The sequence below is a fragment of the Aedes albopictus genome, chromosome 3 (assembly GCF_035046485.1).
Source record: "Aedes albopictus strain Foshan chromosome 3, AalbF5, whole genome shotgun sequence".
Classification (NCBI taxonomy): domain Eukaryota; kingdom Metazoa; phylum Arthropoda; class Insecta; order Diptera; family Culicidae; genus Aedes; species Aedes albopictus.
This window is the reverse complement of record NC_085138.1, coordinates 233361975-233382166: the sequence shown is the minus strand read 5'-3', so window position 1 is coordinate 233382166 and position 20192 is coordinate 233361975. Positions and strand designations below refer to the sequence as shown.

General features: G+C 36.4%; 1 protein-coding gene across 1 annotated transcript in view; it reads left to right on the top strand.

Annotated features, from left to right (window-relative positions):
- LOC109398962 (hormone receptor 4) overlaps positions 1–20192 on the top strand; it is an 82407-nt gene that overhangs the window by 2627 nt on the left and 59588 nt on the right. The window lies entirely within an intron of this gene.

Below are 20192 nucleotides of genomic sequence, written 5' to 3'. Positions count from 1 at the left end.
TTCAAATTAAAAACTTTCATTCCGTATTTCGTTTCTAATCCTTTTGCGTTGCTCTTTCCGTCCTTCTATCTTCTTCTTTTCCATCCTATGTATATATCAGAATTATTTCCGTAATTATTCCAATTGGCTTCCACTATTTTGGCAGTACTTTCTTATCTTTTCTGCATTTTTGGTTTTTGTCTTATGTTGTACTTTATGTTTCCTGATTAATTCCGGTTGATGGGTCTGGTTTTCTCACACTGGACAAGGAACCCCGCAACGATAGTTTGGACACAAATGTACTAATAATAACGGTAGAGGAAGTTGGATCCAAAGAAAATTCAAGTTACTATTAGCCTGGCATACGTTATCCGTACGGGTAGAAACATTGTTGAGTGCACAGAAGGGCTAACATGTAAGTTGTCGTTTATTTTTATGGTTGTTTTAATCCGTAAGTTAAGTTAGTTGGTATATAAACAATCATTTGTTTCGTAGTTACAGCTGAAGGCCGGGATATGGCTTGGATTGGATAGACTTTTCACGCTTGGTAATTGCTGTTATATTGAATGCGTTCATTTAAGTTTTTTTGATTTTATTTCTGTAATAACCGTATACTGAACTCAGAGTTGAAGTGAAAAAAGCATTTGTGCAAATTTAGCACATTTTCGGGTTGTTTTACTATAGATCTTGGATGTATTTTCTAACTGAATTTGTATTGTTTCAGAAGTTGTGTTTAAGTAATCAATCTTAACAAAATGGATGGGTTTGATTGGTGTATTTCTATGATTTAAAAAAAAATCTACAAATAGCGTGCACTAAAACCTTTTTAAGCGCACATAAATTATGACTCAGACATGAAAATATTTTGGAGGTCTTCAAAGAGTTCTACGCTAGTGATATAGTTTTACACTGCCATGATGGAGCCTCGTAGCCGTGCGGTTAGGGTCACCAAGCTTATAATCGCACCGTGCTATGGGGTGAGGGTTCGATTCCCGCTTCGGGCGTTGAAACTTTTCGTGAGAATAGTTTCTTCCCCGTTTCCACTGGTGCATGCTCCGTTGTCCGTTGTCTAATGTTAAGTTTAAAACAGTCTGTGCAGCCGAAAGCTGAAGACGTTGTCCTTGTCTTTTGATATAATAATACATGGACCTAACCATTTTTTAGACGAAATCATTTCAATTCTAATCAGTACTGAAAATGTCATTTCGGTATATCTAAATCCAACCACACCCAGCTCATTTTAGAAGCGCAACCAGAGAATATGGTATATGAAAAACTTGTGTGGCTAGACCAGCTCTACAAGAAAGTCATGGAAAAGCCTATCTTTTCCGAATATGATAAACTAGCTGTCTCCGGAAAACTTTGTCTTGCCTACTGCGTTTTTTGACGTTTCAAGTCCCTAGCCAAGTCCAAATCCCCATTCAACATGTATGAAAACCCGATTTTCAAAAACTCAATGTTTCCATGTTTTTTTGCCTCATAAACCTTCCTTGGGTGAAAACTAACAGAACAAAACTCAGACGACCCAAATCGGACCAACTGTTCGCAAGTTATGCATTTTTATACATATAGAAGATGTCATGGTGACTATCAATTGGCATTTTTCGAAGGCAGTTTGTGACATTCTGATTCCAACTAACAGGGCCTTGCAATTTTACCCCTTCTGACCCAATTGTTCACCGGAATTGAATTGTCCACGTGGTTCCAAATTTTCAATCCGTAATGTTTCATCTAAAATTTCATGAAATATTTCAATAAGCAGATAATCATGCCTTACACAGTTTAGTGAATCCCTATGTTGAATTTTGCGCACATGCGAGTGCACTATGTTTTATTTTGTGCATTTCTAACGCTGTTTTAGTAACCGATCGTTTGTTTTTGCAATATGATTGACTTCGAAGAAGTATCTTCAAAAGATGAAGCGTATCTTTTGACATGAAGAGTTGGACGATCAATTCATCTATAAAGCCTGTATCCGCAATAATCGGGACACAGAAGTACGGCTGCAGCTATGTAATAAATCGGTAAAATTGCCCAAATAATTGACTGGGAACTCTTTGGTGTATGTTTATTATCTGTGCCAAATTTCATAAAAATCGATGCTTTACTTTTAATTGTGGATAAACAACAAATAGAAGTGGTTTAAAGCATTTTGTACAATCATGACCAATTTTCATTCGCATACTAGATGGTTCTTTTACGCTACAGTTCAAAGTTCTGTGATGATAATTATGAAATTTTGTTAGCAGTAATGATACTTATAGAGACACTTTCTTTCAAAATTTCATCCTCTTTTATCAATTGGTTTGAAAGCTACTGGTGTTGATAGGAGTGAGTGTTAGTGAAATTTTTTCGTGTTTTTCATATGCGATGTTTGCCTATGCATAACTTTTGTATTTCTCTGCCATTTTTCATGAAATTTTCACAGAAGGTAGTTGATTATGTGTATATTATGTCTGCAAAATTTGATGATTATTGGTGTAGTACTTTCAATAGTACAATCGAAACATAAAAGGGTGCTTACTAATTGCTGTCTGAGGGGCTAAAATCACGTTTAGTCCCAATACATGTTTCGACTATACAATTGTTGATAGTGCATCGATTCTTTTTTAATTTTGCCTATGCTACGAATTTAGATTAGGAGGTTTGTGTTCAAAATTTCAGCCATTTCCTTTGCCAAATTCAAAAGTTAAAGCGCTGACAAGCAAAACTAGAGGCTGTACAAAATTCAATGGCGCACAGTATACTCTTTTATTGCTACAACAAAAAGTACTGCACCGATTCACATGGAATTTTGTAGGTGCAATTAACACATCTTAAGATGTTATGAGGCCGAATTTGAGCAACTTTAATGTATCTATTACAGAGTTACAGCTGCATTTCTGTGTCCCGATTATTGCGGATACAGGCTTTAAGTGAGATCAAATAATATTTAACAAAATGCTGGGAGATCTCTGATGTAATAGGCAAAGATGTGGAAAATCAAACTTTGAAAATTTTGTCGGAGACAAAGCAAATGAAATTTTGCTCATGTATGAACTTCTATTCAAAAATGTGTGCTATATTCTTCACCAAAGTGTTCAAAAGGGCATATGAAAAACTGAAGTTTCGTCTTGAAAAAATAACCTGAAACGGTGTTTTCGATTGAAAAGATGTCTGAAGATTTAAGGATATTTAAGGGACTTTTATTTAAAAAAAAACACTAAGAATAATACTCATCACTCTTTTATGTTTTGTATTCATATAATTTTAATTTTCCAAATACCTTATTTTTCTTTTTTTTTCTGTAAAATGTTATCTAAAAGTTTTGTAAAAGTTAAAATTTACTTAAAACCCTTGGATGGACAAATACATGTAACTATTTTTTTTATCTAGTTTTAGATTTTTATCAATTTTTAAAACAAGCTGAACTAAACAATTCTTTTATGTTTTTGATTTCAAAAATGGATTCTACACACAATTTCCAATGAAAAAAGTATATTCTTCCACACCGAACCGTTCTTAAGTAACAAAAAATTTAAAAAAAAATGAACCATGTCAAACATTATTCGAGACGGTAATTGATCATTTTTAGATAAAACAATAAAACAATAAAAAAAATCTCGAATCACACTTCACTAGGTCTCATATATTTTTCTTAATTTATTTTTCGATGTAGCTGCAACTTAAGTACAGTTGGATGCAAGAAAATAAAATATGCATACTTTTTCATTGAAAATTGTATGTACTTTTGATATCAAAAATCATAAAAATTGTTTCCTTTTGCTTGTTTTAGACATTGATGCAAAACAAATTTCGAGAAATAATAGTTTGAAGCATTTGACCATCCTAGACTACTTAGCAAATTTTTTAGGCTAAAAATCAGATTTCTACAGAAAAATAAAAAAAACCGAATGGTTTTTGGAAAATTGAAAGTATATGACATCTAACACAGGTCCGCGATGAATATTACTTTCAGTGTATTTTTACTAAGAGTCCTTCAAATATACTGAAATATCCTCGAACACATCATTTCAAATCCAACAAACCGTTTCCGAGACACAATTTTTGGAAGCAGAAAATAAGGTTTCTTTCATACGTCCTTCTCAAAATGATGAAGCAAAAGAAAATGATTCGCAAAATCCAGCGCATGAACAAAATCACATTCAAATTGAAAAATATCGAGTCAAAAATAACATATTTTTTTCGTAGTTTAAGCTTTACATTGAAAATCACTCAAAACTCGTTTTTATTTTTACCAATCATGTAATTTTCAATTGCGTAAACTTCGTTCTAGTTGTCGGATTACAAATAACATATGTATTTTGCGCAAATGAGCGACCTAGTTGGGAATTTCGATAAAAAAAACTTGGAAAAACCGGGGATTTGTAAATATAGTAAAAAAAAAAAACAAGAAACCTAGGGTGCCTGTACCAATTATGGCACTACCTAAGGAAGGCTATTTATACAAAAATAACGAGAAGACCAACGAATGTCATCAATAAGTTAAAAGACAGCTTAGTTTTCATACTTCACATGAAAAATATAGAAACGGAGCCAAAATTACTTTTAGTATTTATTACAGCGTGTGCCAATGATAGGAACCCTGTACCAGTTACATTTTTTAACTTCAGTTCCTATTCGCACTATTTGCATGCATTCCTTATGGGGTTAGCCATGACTGGTACAGTATGGCGAAACAGGGTGCAAGGAAGCTGAAATTTTAAGGAAAATGATTTATTTCTACCACGATTTGAGCAAAATGTGGAGTTTAAATGTGTGCGATCATCTTTTGTGAACGTGATCTGTTGTTCACAATTTTTTTCTTGTTGATTTACATCGTTAAAGGGTGAAAATCAACTATGGCGAATAATTGGTACTATAGCCATAATTGGTACACTTACCCTATGCCTATTAGTGTTAGCGATAAAAAAATAATCTGCTTTTTCCGCAGCAAAATTTATTTGATTTTTATAAAAACTTTTGAGAAGTTATAATAAAAACTGTTGGGGAATAGTTTGAGCATTTTTGGATTTCCTCTTTTTACTTTTTAAAATTTCTGATTGATTGTTAGGATCGTTATGCATATTGCAAAAAGGTTTCTAATATCGTTTTCACCTACCTACAACTGTTTCTTGAGAAATCACAAGAATTTACATACGCATTTAAAAATCGTCCCAATCCATCACAGTAAGGAGTTCCATTATTTTCTTAAAGGTCTCACGAAAAATAAAATTTTTTATAGAAAAAAAATCGAAATATTACAAGAACAATCACCAAAATTTAAAATGTTTTCATCTCAAAAATCAGAAACCCAAATATACTTTAAAGAATAACATAAAAGTATAGAGAAGTTCAACAATAAAAATTAGACAAACTAAACTTAAAAAAGTCGCGAATAAAAAAAATCAGCGTCCACAATTAATGGAAGGGTATCAGAAGAATATAAATGGAAGTGGTGTAAGACTGACGGAATTCCAGGATGGATATTTTAAGCTGCACTCATGGCAGAATGGCTGCTACTATTTCAGCGACTGGATGTGGCATTTGCAGTGCAATTGAATTTCGTCTTTTATTGAACTGCCGTTCTACGCCCAATTGTCTCATGTTATAAGGAAATCCCATATACCATGCCTTCCTTGCATGTGTTTTGCTTGCAACGTACAATATTTCAATAGGGCATAACTGCTCCTCAAATCACTACCTTCACAAAGCACTATCGAAAAGAGGCGGGTTTTATCGATATACTAGCTGTCCCGGCAAATGTCTTACTTCCTGCAAACTATAGTTTTTGAAAAGGCAGCTCCATAGATAAGTGTCCGCTAAATTCAATTGCCAAGAGTATGCAACACTTCTGAAAGTGAAGCTTCAAAGGGTCCTGTAGGAAGCTTTGGCATAGATTTCTTCAGAAATCCATTAAGGTTGTTGGAAAAACAAAAGTAATCATACAGAGGCTAAGCAGGAGTATGTTGAGGTCTTAAGAACCAGTTTGAAACTTGTGGCAAGAGTTTTTCAATGAGCCTGTTCAGGGCCTCACATGAAAATTTCCAGAAATAATATCCCCAGCAAGAAAACATTCTGCGTCACTCGAATGAAACTCCGACATATAATAAAAACAAAATGCAAGTCAAAGTCAGTATCACATCTGCGTGGGAACAACTATTTCAAAATCGAGTGCATGCACATCAGAGTCGCTTTGAAAAATACGACAACTTTTTTTTTATCAAATTCGACATCTCACTCTGAACAATAATTACCAGGTGCACCGCGTAGGGATTTATCTAATCTAATCTAATCTAATCTAATGCAAACGCAGCCAGTACGAGAAAGCATCCTGGAAAATAATAGGGTTAGATTACGCCCAATTATTTTTCTTATCAGTATTGATGTTTGCGGCATATCAAAAATATGACACAAGCGTCAAAGCGGCCAGGCCTACTGCGTTGCATTTACCGCAGAGATGATTCTTTGAAATGCGTGGACATCAGAAGGTTACGCCTTGAATGGCTACATCATTCGTCAAAGCAATTCTCGAATCTACAGGGGTGGAAGGAATGCGTGGACATACCGTACCAAACGCTCCAGATTCAAATATAATTGGTAATGTGGTGAATATCAAATGTTTCATATTGGAAAGATCTCACCCATGTGTAGTGCAACGTATGCAATCCTTTGATGTGCTGCCGGATCTGTTGACAAGTGTTTCCTCCGCCTGGCTTCTTGAACACAAATATTACAATTCTTACATTCCAAAACACGCCGCTTTTATAACTTCAAAACGCTTTTCCCGGCTATGCGCTGCACGAATCAAGTCGAATCCGCTCCATGTAACGGTATTTGGTGTGGTTTGCGACAACTCAATACACACACTATCCCTAGCAATGGGACACTTCGAACAAAAAGACTTTTCTTCTTCGATTTTTTTCTGTAGTCACATAGTTAACTACTCACATAACACAATAGTTTCGGAATTATTTCAGATTATATTTGTACTTTTTTTAACTTCAAATAGTTTAAATTCTTCCAGATTATCGCGAAAACAAGCGGAGAAAAAATTTGCTGTCACGAAAACACGTCCACTCGCGAGCACCGCGTAGGGATTTATATCCAAAAAGTGCACCACGAGCCAAAAGGTCTGAAAACCCCTGACTTAGGCAATCTTCGATTATTTCATTCGGAATTTCATGAAGTATTTCAATATTCAGATAATCATGGCTTACGCAGTTATTTAATATGTTTAGTGAATACCCTCCAGTGTGTTGATTGATTGGAGAAATTGAGAGATAAGTTTGCGATGGTGTAGGATCGAATTTAGTTTGGCTTTCTATTCTATTCTATTTCAAGCTGTTCTGTGGTTTGGTTCGCTAAAGCGCTCCTCTATCGAATACGGAGCGTTTGGTTCGAATCCCGCTAGAACGCGATTTCTTTTTTCGCAAGTTTATTTCTCAATATGCTAAAATTTGTCGAGTTCGTTATTAAACCCAAATTGAAACGGGATCGGCATAAAACGCGTAAGCAAACGTGAAACAAAATTCAGCTCAATCGATCCTAAGCTGGATTAATATCGAAAATAACTAGTGTACGCAGAATATGCCACCGCAAGCGAAAAATAAGCAACAAAGAAGGCACGGCAAAAACGCTTTGTTTTCTCGTTAGCAGATAATGACAAAATCGCTCCTGAGTTTGTTCACAACAAAAACGGTAGGAATATTTATCTCGATCTATTCACATCGTGATTTTCGCATTGTTTTACATCTGAAACTCGGCTCTGAGGTTTGCAAGGGTCTTATTTCGTCCAAATACTTATGAATTCGATAATGTATGTCGAAAATTTCAGCAGAAAAGCCGGAATATCAGCACACGCACAGCAAGCGATGTTTGTTTTATTGCTCTCATCGCCTGACATGCGTTTGTTGCGGAACGCCTTTGTTACCAACATGCACCGCTTAGGACAAAGCGTTTGTTTTTCGGCGTAATCCGTTTTTCGAACCCTGAAAATAACATTAATCTTCTAATTACAGGCAATCTTCGATATAACGTACCCTCGAATATAGCCAATTTGATATATAGTTATTTATGCAACAAGTTGCAAAATGTTTTCTTCAGCACGAATCGAGTACTGAAAAAATCGAGTTTTGCAATGAGTTGCATACAAAATGTTTTGTCATTGCGAATTGAGTGGATAACTGACACTGAGGAAGATTACAAGTGGTAGTCGAAATACGCGCATCTGTCTAAAGATAAGCAATTAGGGCGGAATTAAAAGGTACGAAACTGATTACACTCATTCGAAGAGGGTATTCTGCTTAGAGGGTTCGAAAAGTCGGTACAAGAGCTTTCATATATCTGCCATTTTTACCGCAAGAGTAATGCATATGACAGTTCCATTATCCAAAACGACGCTTCCAAGAATTACACGCTTACTGGAATGATCAATCTCCCGCAACGCTATTTCGATGTCTTAACAAATAAGTTTATGTTTCCTACCTTCCTGTAGGTGTTGCTCCACAAGTTTTGTTCTGGGATTCCTCCAGGAAATGCTATAGAAATTTCTTCTGAGATACTTTTAGAAAATCTCAAGGTTTGTTTTCAATGCTATTACTTGAAACTTCTCCAGAACTTATTTTGGGATTCCCCAAGAAGTTCATTCCGGTGTTCTTCTAGGTTATCATGTATCATTCCGCTAGGTTATCTCATTGAATTCGATGAAAATTTTTCGAAAACCTTCTTCAGGAATTCCTACTTATATTAACCCTGATGTGCCTTTTTAAATTCCTTATGGAATTTCTTTGCGAATTTCTTTGCGAATTTCTTCAGAAATTCCATCAGAAATCGGCACTCGCTAAGAAAATCTGAGTTTTAGAAGATATCCTTTTGAAATTCATCCAAAAGTTGATTTTGAGATTCAAGACTTTCCTTTCAAAATTCTTACAGGAGTTTTTTTTTCAATTTTCCAGAATCTCTTACGGGAATTCTTCTAAGATTATTTTCTGAAATCCCTCTAGAAATGGTTTTCGAGATTCTTCCAGATTCTGTGGTTCCCCCAGAATTCCTTCCTGAGATTTTTTCAAAAGTTTTCCTAGGATTTCATGAAGAGTTCCTTCTGGGATTCTATAAAGATTTTCTTCTGGTGTTTTTCCAGAAAATCCTTCTGAGACTCATCCAAACATTTCCTCACTAGTTCTATGTAGGTCTCCTGCAGAAATTCCTTTTGGCATTTGTGGATCAGGAGTTCCTTCGGGAACTTTCATTCCCGTCCCGTCATTCGTCTTGAGAATTTCTCCATGATTTCTTACTGCGTCTTCTTCAAAAACTCATTCTGGGAATCTTCCAGGAGTTTATTCTAGGAATCCTGAAGGAATTGCTTCTGGCAGTCCGGGAGTTGCTATTGAGAATCCTACAGGAGTTCCTCCTGGGAACCCTCCCGACAGGCCTTATTGAACCTTCCAGGAGCTATTTCTGGGAATCTTCCAAAAGTTTGTCTTGAAATTCCTTCAAGAGTTCTTTGTGGAAATCGATAAGAAGTTTTTTCTAGGTAGGAATCCTGCAGGAGTTCTTTAAACAAATCCTCCGAAAGTTCCTTGTGGGAAATCTTTAAGTTTGATGTAATTCCTTTGAGATTTTTTCAAGGAATCCTTCAGGAGTTCATAGAGAAATTCCTAGATCCCAAACTAAACTACTGCTTTTTCAAAGGAATCAATTCCACACAGACTAAACTCTCACTCCGTGAAAAGTCGCCTTCGTAGCTCTCTCACGACTTTGGTTTGCGTATGCTACACTTACCGCAAAGTTTTCGACAAAACTACAAAGTAAAAGTCCTCACAAATGTGAGTTTTTCCTTTGCTAATCGACATTTCAAATGTCGACGTCTTTTGACATATATCCTTTTTTCTGAACTGAGGTAGCACCTATTATGGAGCTAGTGTGGAGGTATAATTCGTGCAAGTGATTTATTATCGAAATCTGAGATAAACGATAGATTTAATGCTTTTCCAAGCAAATTGAAATAAAAAACTAACGTCTCGACGCGACGCCTCGACACTTATAATATACAAATCTCAACATTCAATTATCTGATCTAACTGAAAACTTAGTCGAATATTCACTGCATGTAAGCATACAAATGAACAAGTTTACAACACATTTCATACAGTAGAACATGAGATTTGCACCCCGAGTTTAAGGCTTTTACGGCATCATCGGCATCGCCATCCATGTCGGATATGTAAGATTTTTTGAAACTCCAAATATTTGTGTATGACGCGTAAGATTTCTCCTCCCTTCATGGTGACCACATTTATGGCGATTACTGTATGGTAAACAGGTATAATATGCCCCCCTTAAGCAGAAATGGCAATATATCTAAAACTGGCGCCTTATTCCATCTATTGTCCACTGCAAATCGTTGTTCCTAAAGTCAGTGAAGTGTTGCATGCGAACTTTGTCTTTGGTAGGGCAGCTAAGGAAGCTTTGAAGCATTTTTTGAAAACGTTCCAAAATTTGCCTTTTCAAAACAAACGGGGCAATACGCCCCCAAAAGAAAAACGTCCAGCCTCGTGATAAAACTGTGCCAGGGGATAATTCCACCACATGCTTATCCTAGGAGGGTCTTTTAACAAGTGCTTAACTGCATAAAAGTTGCAAAATAACACAAGCGAACACAACTAGCTCCGTTTACAAAGAAGTCAGCTCACAAGAGGTAAAATATTACGCCTAAAAAAAGCCTCGATTTCAGACTTTTTGATATTTTTATTGCTTTTCTGTACCAATCAACTAACGGTCCAGATTGATGGCAACTATTCTTCAATATTAAGGATTTCTAATCGATCACGCATGCGAAAAGCGCTTGAATCGCTAGAAAATGAAAGGGGGCGTTTTGCCCCGTTGGGGCGCATTATACCCTTTTACCCTACTATAAGGACCGATACCTAATCCTATTATCCGGACGCGGAAAAATCACTGTTTTCTCAGAGTCTCTTGTTATAATAATCAACTGAAAGACGAGGGGAGCTTTTCATCTCTGTGTTTGGGATGCAATCAGCAAATGTTCGTGTTTCCGAGCTTTGCTATCGCGAATTTTGAACGATCGCTCCCCTTCGGATTCGGAACCACTCGGCTCGACACTTGTCGGCTATTCGTTTTCTCTCCCCCGTTCAATTCGCTCTTTCGCTCTCTCGGCCTCTCGCTCGTCGTTACATCAGCTGCTCGTCGGCGTCGTCACGACTCACGACGACTGAGGAAAGCTTTTATGCTTTTTTATTATTTCCGACGACAACAACCCCCACCCCCGAAAGCACGTGAGGTAGAGCTTGTCAGCATCGGAGTTCATTGAACCCTCGTGCTCGTCGTGCCGTGCGCTGGCTGGGTTCGCTCGAACGTTCGTCTGTTGTCGTAATAAGCGTCGCCGTCGCCGCCGCCGCCACTGACTCGATTACTCCATTCAAGCTTTTCATTCCTCTAGTGCTATTTTTCACCCTCACCCATACAGTCTCGCGTACGCGAGAGCTTGCCGTGAGAGGGATGGAAATTATTTGTGAATGGGAAAAGCGTTGCTGGCTCGTCACGTCACTATGCTGCGGCGCGCTGCCCACCAGATGGGTGTGTGCGGAAGAGACTGAGTTGAGATCGTCTGCCCGAGACTGCGGCGGACTGGGGGTTGAGTTGAGTTGAGACTCCGATGGGAAGCTCTGAGCATCGCGCAATCGGATGGTTAATGTGAACAATGTACGACCCACGAAGATGTGGGAACATAAAATATCGGGAGAGGATTGCATCGAAAAAGCGACAATACGACACTGAGGCAACACGGTTGGTTGGATGATATTGATTGCGTAATTCCTAGTGTGATGTATATCTATGCATCTCCGATGAAGAGCGAACTTGGTCATTGCCCTCGATTTTTCCTATTTTTTTTTATTTCCGTCATTGCAACACTTGTTGAATTATGTTTATTGATTTTCTCAGAAACGAGCCAATGTTTGCTCGATCAATGCAAAATAAAAAGAGAAGGAGAATACATATTTATTACTAGCTTACCATGCTACATTCGTAGGTACGTTTTAGGGCATTTTTAGTTATTCAACTCAGGATAAGCCTTAGGATTCCTTAGGCTAGCTCATCCTATGTTGAACGATTGTCGCTTATTGTTGAACGATTCAAGCTTTGTTCGTAATTGATGATGTAAACCCTACATTGGCCTGTTTATATTTTGGCCACCAAACCCAACATAGACCCAACAGTTATTCAATTTGGGTCCAACAAATTCGATAAAATTTGACCCGACAACCGAACATTTTTCTTTTTGGCGGTTTGTTTCGGGCTTTCGCGCTTTGTGTCCGGCAAGCTACCCATTTGCGTGACAATTCATTCAAATGACAAGGAATCGCTTCTCATTTAAACAGAGCTCTGGTTGACTGAAATCGTTTTAACCCTTATGCTGACAGGGTACCCGGGTACCTAGCGCCCATTTAAAAAGCATAGTGTAGAAAAATCAAAAAGTTTGTTGAACGCATAACGGTTAAACATGACTAGAAGCAAAAATGACCGATGAAAAGAACGCCTTTGAAAGCCCCTGGAACGCCCTAAATGGTACTCTCTCAACCCCCTTGAACACCGCTGGAACCCCTGGAAACCCCTAGTGCTGCTCCTTAACCCCCCTGGAACGCCCTGAAATACGCTTGGGACCCCCTTAACATTATGAATCCCTTTGGAACACCCCTGGAGCGCCATTGAAACCCCTTGGAATAAATATTATTCGGATTCAGCGGCCCAAAATCTGTTAAAGACACAAAAGTTTGCTCTTGAGACAAACAAATGTTGCTTAAGATTTCTGCATACATTTGGCCTTACTTCAAGCCTGTTGAGCGCCCCCTTAGGCTTGACCGATTTTAATCAAATTTTGAACGTAGCTTCTGGGAGTCCAAAACAACTGAATCCGGTGTAAATACTTGGTATTTTTCTAAATTTTTGTTTTTCAAAGTGGGGGCCACCCTAGGGGACATCTATTTCACAAATAATACACAGATATCTGTTTAATGTTATTCTGTCCTTTTATTACGCAGGTTATAATTCTGGCTACTCATACTGCTCACTCCATCTGAGATTTTTCCTTCTTTTAAAAATAGACTGTGCTTACACTATACAATGTTGCGTATTTATTTGACGGCCAAGCTACTAAAACCTTTATTAGAGATTTTACCTTATTATCACACACATGTATACATATTCAAGTGCACGAATGAAACGATCAGCGTGATTTTGACAAGGTGCAAATCGATTTCAGAGTGCGCCATGGCGGTATTTCAATTAGAAATGATTGCGAAAATTCTATGACATTTGAAAATTGTTAGAATTTTTTTTTATAATCACACCACAACCTCCCATGGGCAGTACAACGTTTGCCGGGTCAGCTAGCACAAAATAAAAATTATTTTCCACAAAATTTTCCGCAGTTGAGGCAAATCGGTTGGAAAAGTCGGAAAAACTATTTAGGAAGTTCTCCGTTGAGTTATGAACAATTTTGTGTAAATTGCCCAGATGTGCTATATGAACCGTTTGTTTAAAATAAAATCATAACTTAAGAATAAAGCATCGTAGACACAATGTTTTTTTTGTGAAATCGTAAGCAAATTTTCTCAGCAATAAAAAAATGCAAAATGAAAATTGGGTTCTACAAAAATTTTCCACTGTTGAGGAAAATTGTTTGGGAATGTCGGAAAAACTATTTAGAATATTTGCTCATGATTTTACAAAAAAAAAAATGCGTATACGATGCTTCGTTCTTGAGTTACGATTTTTCAAAGTTGGTGGTGTCTGTGGAAAATGTTTGATTTCCACTGGATTTTTCCGGAAAATTAGGCGACCCTGATTTTTTCAATTTAGTTTCTGTTCATATATATGTGAACCCTACCTGTGAAAAAAATTCTGAGAACCTTCGTACCAATTTGTACGATAATAAAAAAAAATCCCCATATGGTAATTTTTCTACAAAAAGGATCGAATTTTCGAATGCCGTTTTTCAGGATTTGAAATATGTAATACTAGGGATTTCACTATGCATCGATGTTATTAAAGCCTGTATCTGCAATAATCGGGACACAGAAGCACGGTTGTAGCTCTGTAATGAATCGGTAAAATTCTGAGAACTCTTTGGTGTATGTTCATTATTTGTGCCAAATTTCATGATAATCGATGCATTACTTTTAACTGTGGATGAAAAACAATGAGACGTGGTACAGGTCGGACTCGATTATCCGGGGGTTCAATTAACCGGGGGCCCGATTATCCGGGGCTCGATTATCCGGCAAAAATGGCTCGATTATCCGGGGAAAAGTTTGTTTATGCTTTGTTTATAAGATTTAAGGTTATAATATGTCAAAAAATGTGATAAACATCAAATACAACACCTGTAAATTGTATTTAACCTATTTGAAAATTGTTTTTATTTTTTCACATTTTTCAGCTAAAATTTCATTTTCAAAAAACATGGTTATAATAATACCTGACGTTAAGTTTAGGCACTAAAACGTAATTTATGTTAGCTTATATGTTTAACGAACAGTTTTTGATTGAAGAACATCAAAAATAAAAGAAAAGAAGCATGGCTCGATTATCCGGGTGATTCGATTATCCGGGGTGAAATAATTTTGGAGTCACCCGGATAATCGAGTCCGACCTGTATTAAGCATTTTGTACAATCATGACCAATTTCCATCCGCATAATAGATGGTTCTTCTACGTTACAGTTCAAAGTTCTGTGATAATAATTAAATTTAGTTTGAAAGCTACTGGTGTTGATAGAGGTGAGTGTTAGTGAAAATTGTTCGTGTTTTTCATGTGCGATGTTTGCCTAATCATAAATTTTGAATTTCTCTACCAATTTCCATGAAATTTTCACAGAATGTAGTTGATCATGTGTATATTATGCCTGCAAAATTTGATGATGATTGGTGTAGTACTTTCAATAATACAATCAAAACAATAAAGGGTGATGACTAATCGCTGTTCAAGGGGCTAAAGTCACGTTCAGTCCCAATACATGTTCGACTATAAAATTGTTGATAGTGCATCGATTTTTTTTTTTGAAATTTTGTCTATGCAAGAAATGTAGATTGAGAGGTTTGTGTTCAAAATTTCAGCAATTTCCATTGCCAAATTCAAAAGTTACAGTTCTGTCAAGCCAAACTAGGGGCTGTACAAAATTCAACTGCGCGCATTCACTCTTTTATTCCTACAACAAAAAGTACTGCACCGATTCACATGAAATTTTGTAGGTGAAATGAACACATCTGAAGATGTTAAATATTAGGTCAAATTTGAGCAATTTTAATGTATCTATTGCAGAGTTACAGCTATATTGCTGTGTCCCGATTATTACGAATACAGGCTTTAGTGGATCGTGGTGGATTCCTTGTGAAGTATTACATTGTATAATACTTTTTTTTATGGAAATTCACATTTTTTTTAGGTTTTTGGCTGTTTACTAGGCCTGTATAAAAATGTTCTCAGATTCTCAAGTCCACCCTCATATATTGATTAGCATCCAAAGAGAAGTAACTGGTCAAAATTTCAGCCAAATCAATTTGAATTAAGAGATGCATCAAATCAGTTTGGTGTTTTACGATTAGTTTCGAACTTCAAAAAATCATAACTACACTAAAACTTGTCATAAATGAATTATTTTTCCAAAAAAAAAATGAAAGGTAAAGGTGCTACAAGTTCTCCGAACAACGTATGCCAATCAAATTAAAGGAAACATATGTAATTATCACATTTGTACTCCGATTAACCTTGAAAAGTTTAAATTTTGATAACATTTTTCCATTGTAAAACTATTGCAGCGACACAGCACCATTATGTTGGTTCGTGCCGAAAAAGCTATTACTCATAAATTTCGACAAATGTTCAGCTTTTTTATTTATTTGTCGTGTTTAGTCACAATTTGGTCACTTTTCGGCATTCTCTATTTGGCGACTATTTCCAAAAACTTGGTCCCTAAAACAATTATCACTTTTACCCACCAGTCCAGTATGTTATGTTCTATGTGCACTGAAAACCCCGGAACCATAATATGAAAACAAAATACTGCAATACTATGCCTACTAGTGTGGGTCATCGGAAGTGTTTGCTCAAATCAAAGCTTTTTTGGTTCCGTTTCAGGTCCTGAGTATCTGTGCAAAATTTGAGCACGATCGGTTGTGTCTACACTTTGCGCATTGCAATTGAAATTTGTATGGGATTTTGTATGGGAAAACATACTTTTTTTGCATTTTAGCCATAAGTTGAAAAATTTTGTCTGAAACTTTTTAACCGATACTGTAAAATAATAGCCTAGGATGTTCTGAAAAACTTTGTTGAAGACCGCAAAGCGATCCGATGCTTGTGAAAATAGTTATAACCAACGAATCGCATGTATGTGTTTATGTTTTAACATGTAAAGGAATAACAATAGCAACAAAATCATGCTGTTTCGCTAAGCAATGCCAACGCTATAACTTTTTGCATAAGCATCAGATCACTTCGCGGTCTTCGACAAAATTGTTCAGGACAGCCTAGGCTATGTTTTCACTTTAAGGGTTACACGGTTTTAGAAAAATTCGAGCTTGTTATGAGAGAAATGCAAAAAAGTGTGTTTTCCCATGTAAAACCCCATACAAACTTCAAACGCGATGCGCAAAACGTAGACATAACCGATCGTGCCCAAATTTTGCACACTTATTTGGGTCCTGAAATGGAATCAAAAAAGCTTTGATCTGATGGGATACCATTGAATTTTTCACTTTTCCATATAAACGATGATCCACTCTAATGCCTACTCTGAATATATGTCCAGAAAAGATGCTGCATTGCATCACAGACATTCTGTAATGCTTAATAGGGCACTGCATTAAATTCTCTCCTTCTCTTTCATTCTTACAGAAATTTTGTAAACAACAAGGCCAAGAAACGTCAAAATCTCATACAAAATCTAAACAATGCTGCACCCTATTACATGACCTTGATATACAGTAGACATTCGACAACTGCAACATGTCTACGTTTCGCTCATCGAATAAAATTTGAAAATTGCAACAATCAACAGACATCGGTAAACTATCAGGTGCTGCAAAATGTTGCCAAAGTGCATTCTGTGAGAGCATCGCTGTACAACAGTGCATGTGAATGCATCGCATCGCTGTTGACGTTTTATTTTGAAGGATAGCGATACGACCCGAGCAGAAGAGAATAACAACAGCATAACAAAATGCGTTATTTTGGCAAAATAACTGCATAATGGAATTAGTTATTTTTATGTTATTAACATAACATATTGAGTTATAAACTTGTCTGTCATAAGCGGCAAAATAACAAGTCACATAACAAAAAATTGTTCCTGAAAAATCAATTTAATAACATATTTTGTTAGTGGCAATAACAACTTAATAACAGTGAATTTGGGAAATATTTCAAAAACAAGTTTTGATATTAAAGAGTTATTGATAACATCCCGAAAGCAAAACTAGTTATGATATTAAACAATCGCACATGCTGTTGAATAGGATGCTAAAGTGGAGGCGATATGCGTACGCTTTACCCGTGGTTAAATGAAATCATGTACGCATATGGCCTAAACATTAGCATCCTTTTCTACATCATATATGTCTTCGTGTTGGCTGAGAATGCTACACATATGTAGACTAGCATGTGAGAATGGCGGAACAATCATTGCGAACTTCAGTTTCTCTCTTCCCTCATAGGCGTATTTTCAACTATTCATGTAATCTTTTACCACAAACAGGTAGATCCGACTTCATCCTCTGGAACGACAGGGAAAACATGTGAAAATATAAAATATTTCTCTTATATTTTCAGCATTCGAATTTCGGTCCCCATACAGAGTACCTCGGATAATTATCATCGTTTGACGAATTCTTTTCAAGATTACGGCTCAGCTATGGATTATTTCCGGAAGAGCCTTTATTTAGTTTTAAATATTGTTTATAATGTTTTTCGAAAAGATAAAGAGGTTTTGTGCCTTTTTGAGAACGATTTCACGCATAGTTTTCGAAATCACTCAAAGGGGTTTTTCCCTCTTCCCAAATTTAGAGTTAAAAATAAATAAATAAATAAATAAATAAATAAATAAATAAATAAATAAATAAATAAATAAATAAATAAATAAATAAATAAATAAATAAATAAATAAATAAATAAAATATTTCTGAAGCATAACTCGCGAAATACTGTAAATAACGTTGTTGAATGACGTATCAGAAGGCCGGCTCCAGAGGCACGTTATCCTCCATTTGGGACATTTGTGCCATTAAAAATATACATTTTAAATACATTTTTGCTGTATAAGAAGGGAATCAACCATTCTTAAGCAAACTTTAGCTTAAGAAACTGTTGTTCAGTTACTTCTGTTCCTTGGGATAGCATAAAGTATTTGCACACTCTCAATAATACAATAATAATCAAACTTGTTCCACAACAAAATGTAATATTGAAATGATATTTAATGGCTGTATACCAATAGCTTGGTCATAACAAAATAAGATTGTCCAACAAAACATGTTATGGAAATGTAATGCCTTGATAATACAATAATAACAAAACGAGATATAAAAACAGTTTTTGTAATTTCGTAGTTATTAATTTGATATTCCCCTCTGCTCGGGGATAACTGCAAAACTGTTGCTCAGTTAAAAAGCAAACTCAGTTAAAAAGCATTGCACACACGCGTTAATGTGTACCGAGCGAACGTTTATTGTACACCTTTCGTTGGAACTTCTTCTTGCTCATTAATGAGACATAGGGTAACGGTCGAATTTTGGACCCCTAGAGGACATTTATTTGAATTTAAGCTAAAATCAAACAAATTCAGAGGGTGTTACACATAATGATGATGTTGGTATGACCGAAAAAGCCTCCACTGTCCGTTAAAAATACCACAAGGTCATTTCTGGCTGAAAATTTGATGAAAATTACTGATTTTTGAAGCATCAGTTTGCACTATTTTGGACACCCCAATTTATTTTGGACCCTCTTACGTATATATTTTGAACACCCGGTGTTTAAACCCACTTGCAACTATTTTCGAAGAATCTGCCACTTGAATATGCTGGATCACATCCTAATTACTTGATTGCGCTAGCATGATAAAAGTTTTTGTTTACATCTGCAAGTTTCCCCAGCACCACTTTCTCTTTTCGTAAACATGCCGCTACACTCGCACGGATGACGAAATTAACAAAAAATAAGTTCAAGGCAAATAATGATATTTCCAGTGAGGAAATGATTGCTGCTCTTGCAGAACAATTTTATTAAGCGAATGATGCTAAAAACTTTCGTCATCTCTTCATTAAAGCTGTGAAAATTATGATAATACGACCTAGGGGGTCCAAAATATATGGGGGTCCAAATTATATTGGTTACCCTATCGTACTCTAATATCATATTTCATTTGTTTTATGATTCAGTGCAGACTAGAAATTTCATTACAGTTAAAAAAATCTCAGAAATTGATACTTCCTCCAAATTAAAATAGCCAGGAATGTTATCAGCTCGCGCATCAAGCAAGGTGCCGATCTTGCCGCAAACAGTTGACGCTCATTCTCGTCACTGACTAGGTATGCGCAGGAATTCTCTACTAACCCTAGGCCACATTCACAACAATGATCATCGGTCAGTACAGCTGTGGAAAATAGCACGATAGCAGAAAGGCGGCGCTCGTTCGCACCTCTCCTCCGCGGCTTCATGTGTAATACACACATCGACCCGACGACGACGATCGCGGCTTACTCGTCATTGCACAAATCAGGAAGTAGGGGAACTGCGGCCATAACGCCCATAGGGGGCAAGTTGCGCCACCCTTGTTTTTGGCAAACCACGTTATTTTCAGTACTTTTTTCAATTGCAATCGCTAAAATAAGAATAAAAATGCTTTTTGAAATTTGAGTTTACATATTTTTACTAAAAAAATTGTACAAAAACTTCGAAAAAAGATTTTGGTTACTTTTGATGTAATTTTAGCCTGTCAAATGTTTGCACTTTTTTACATCATTTAAAAGATTTTTTTCTCGCTATCCCCACAAACTGTTTTGCACACTCCCATTGTTTGTGTACCAAGCGGAAAAAGTATCAAATTTGACCTTTACAACTTTTTTACAAGGGTCCAAACCTCTGAGCTATATGTGGGGTAAAATGCCCACCCCTAGTTATTTACATTAAAATAGTCATTTAGATCCAAATTCTGG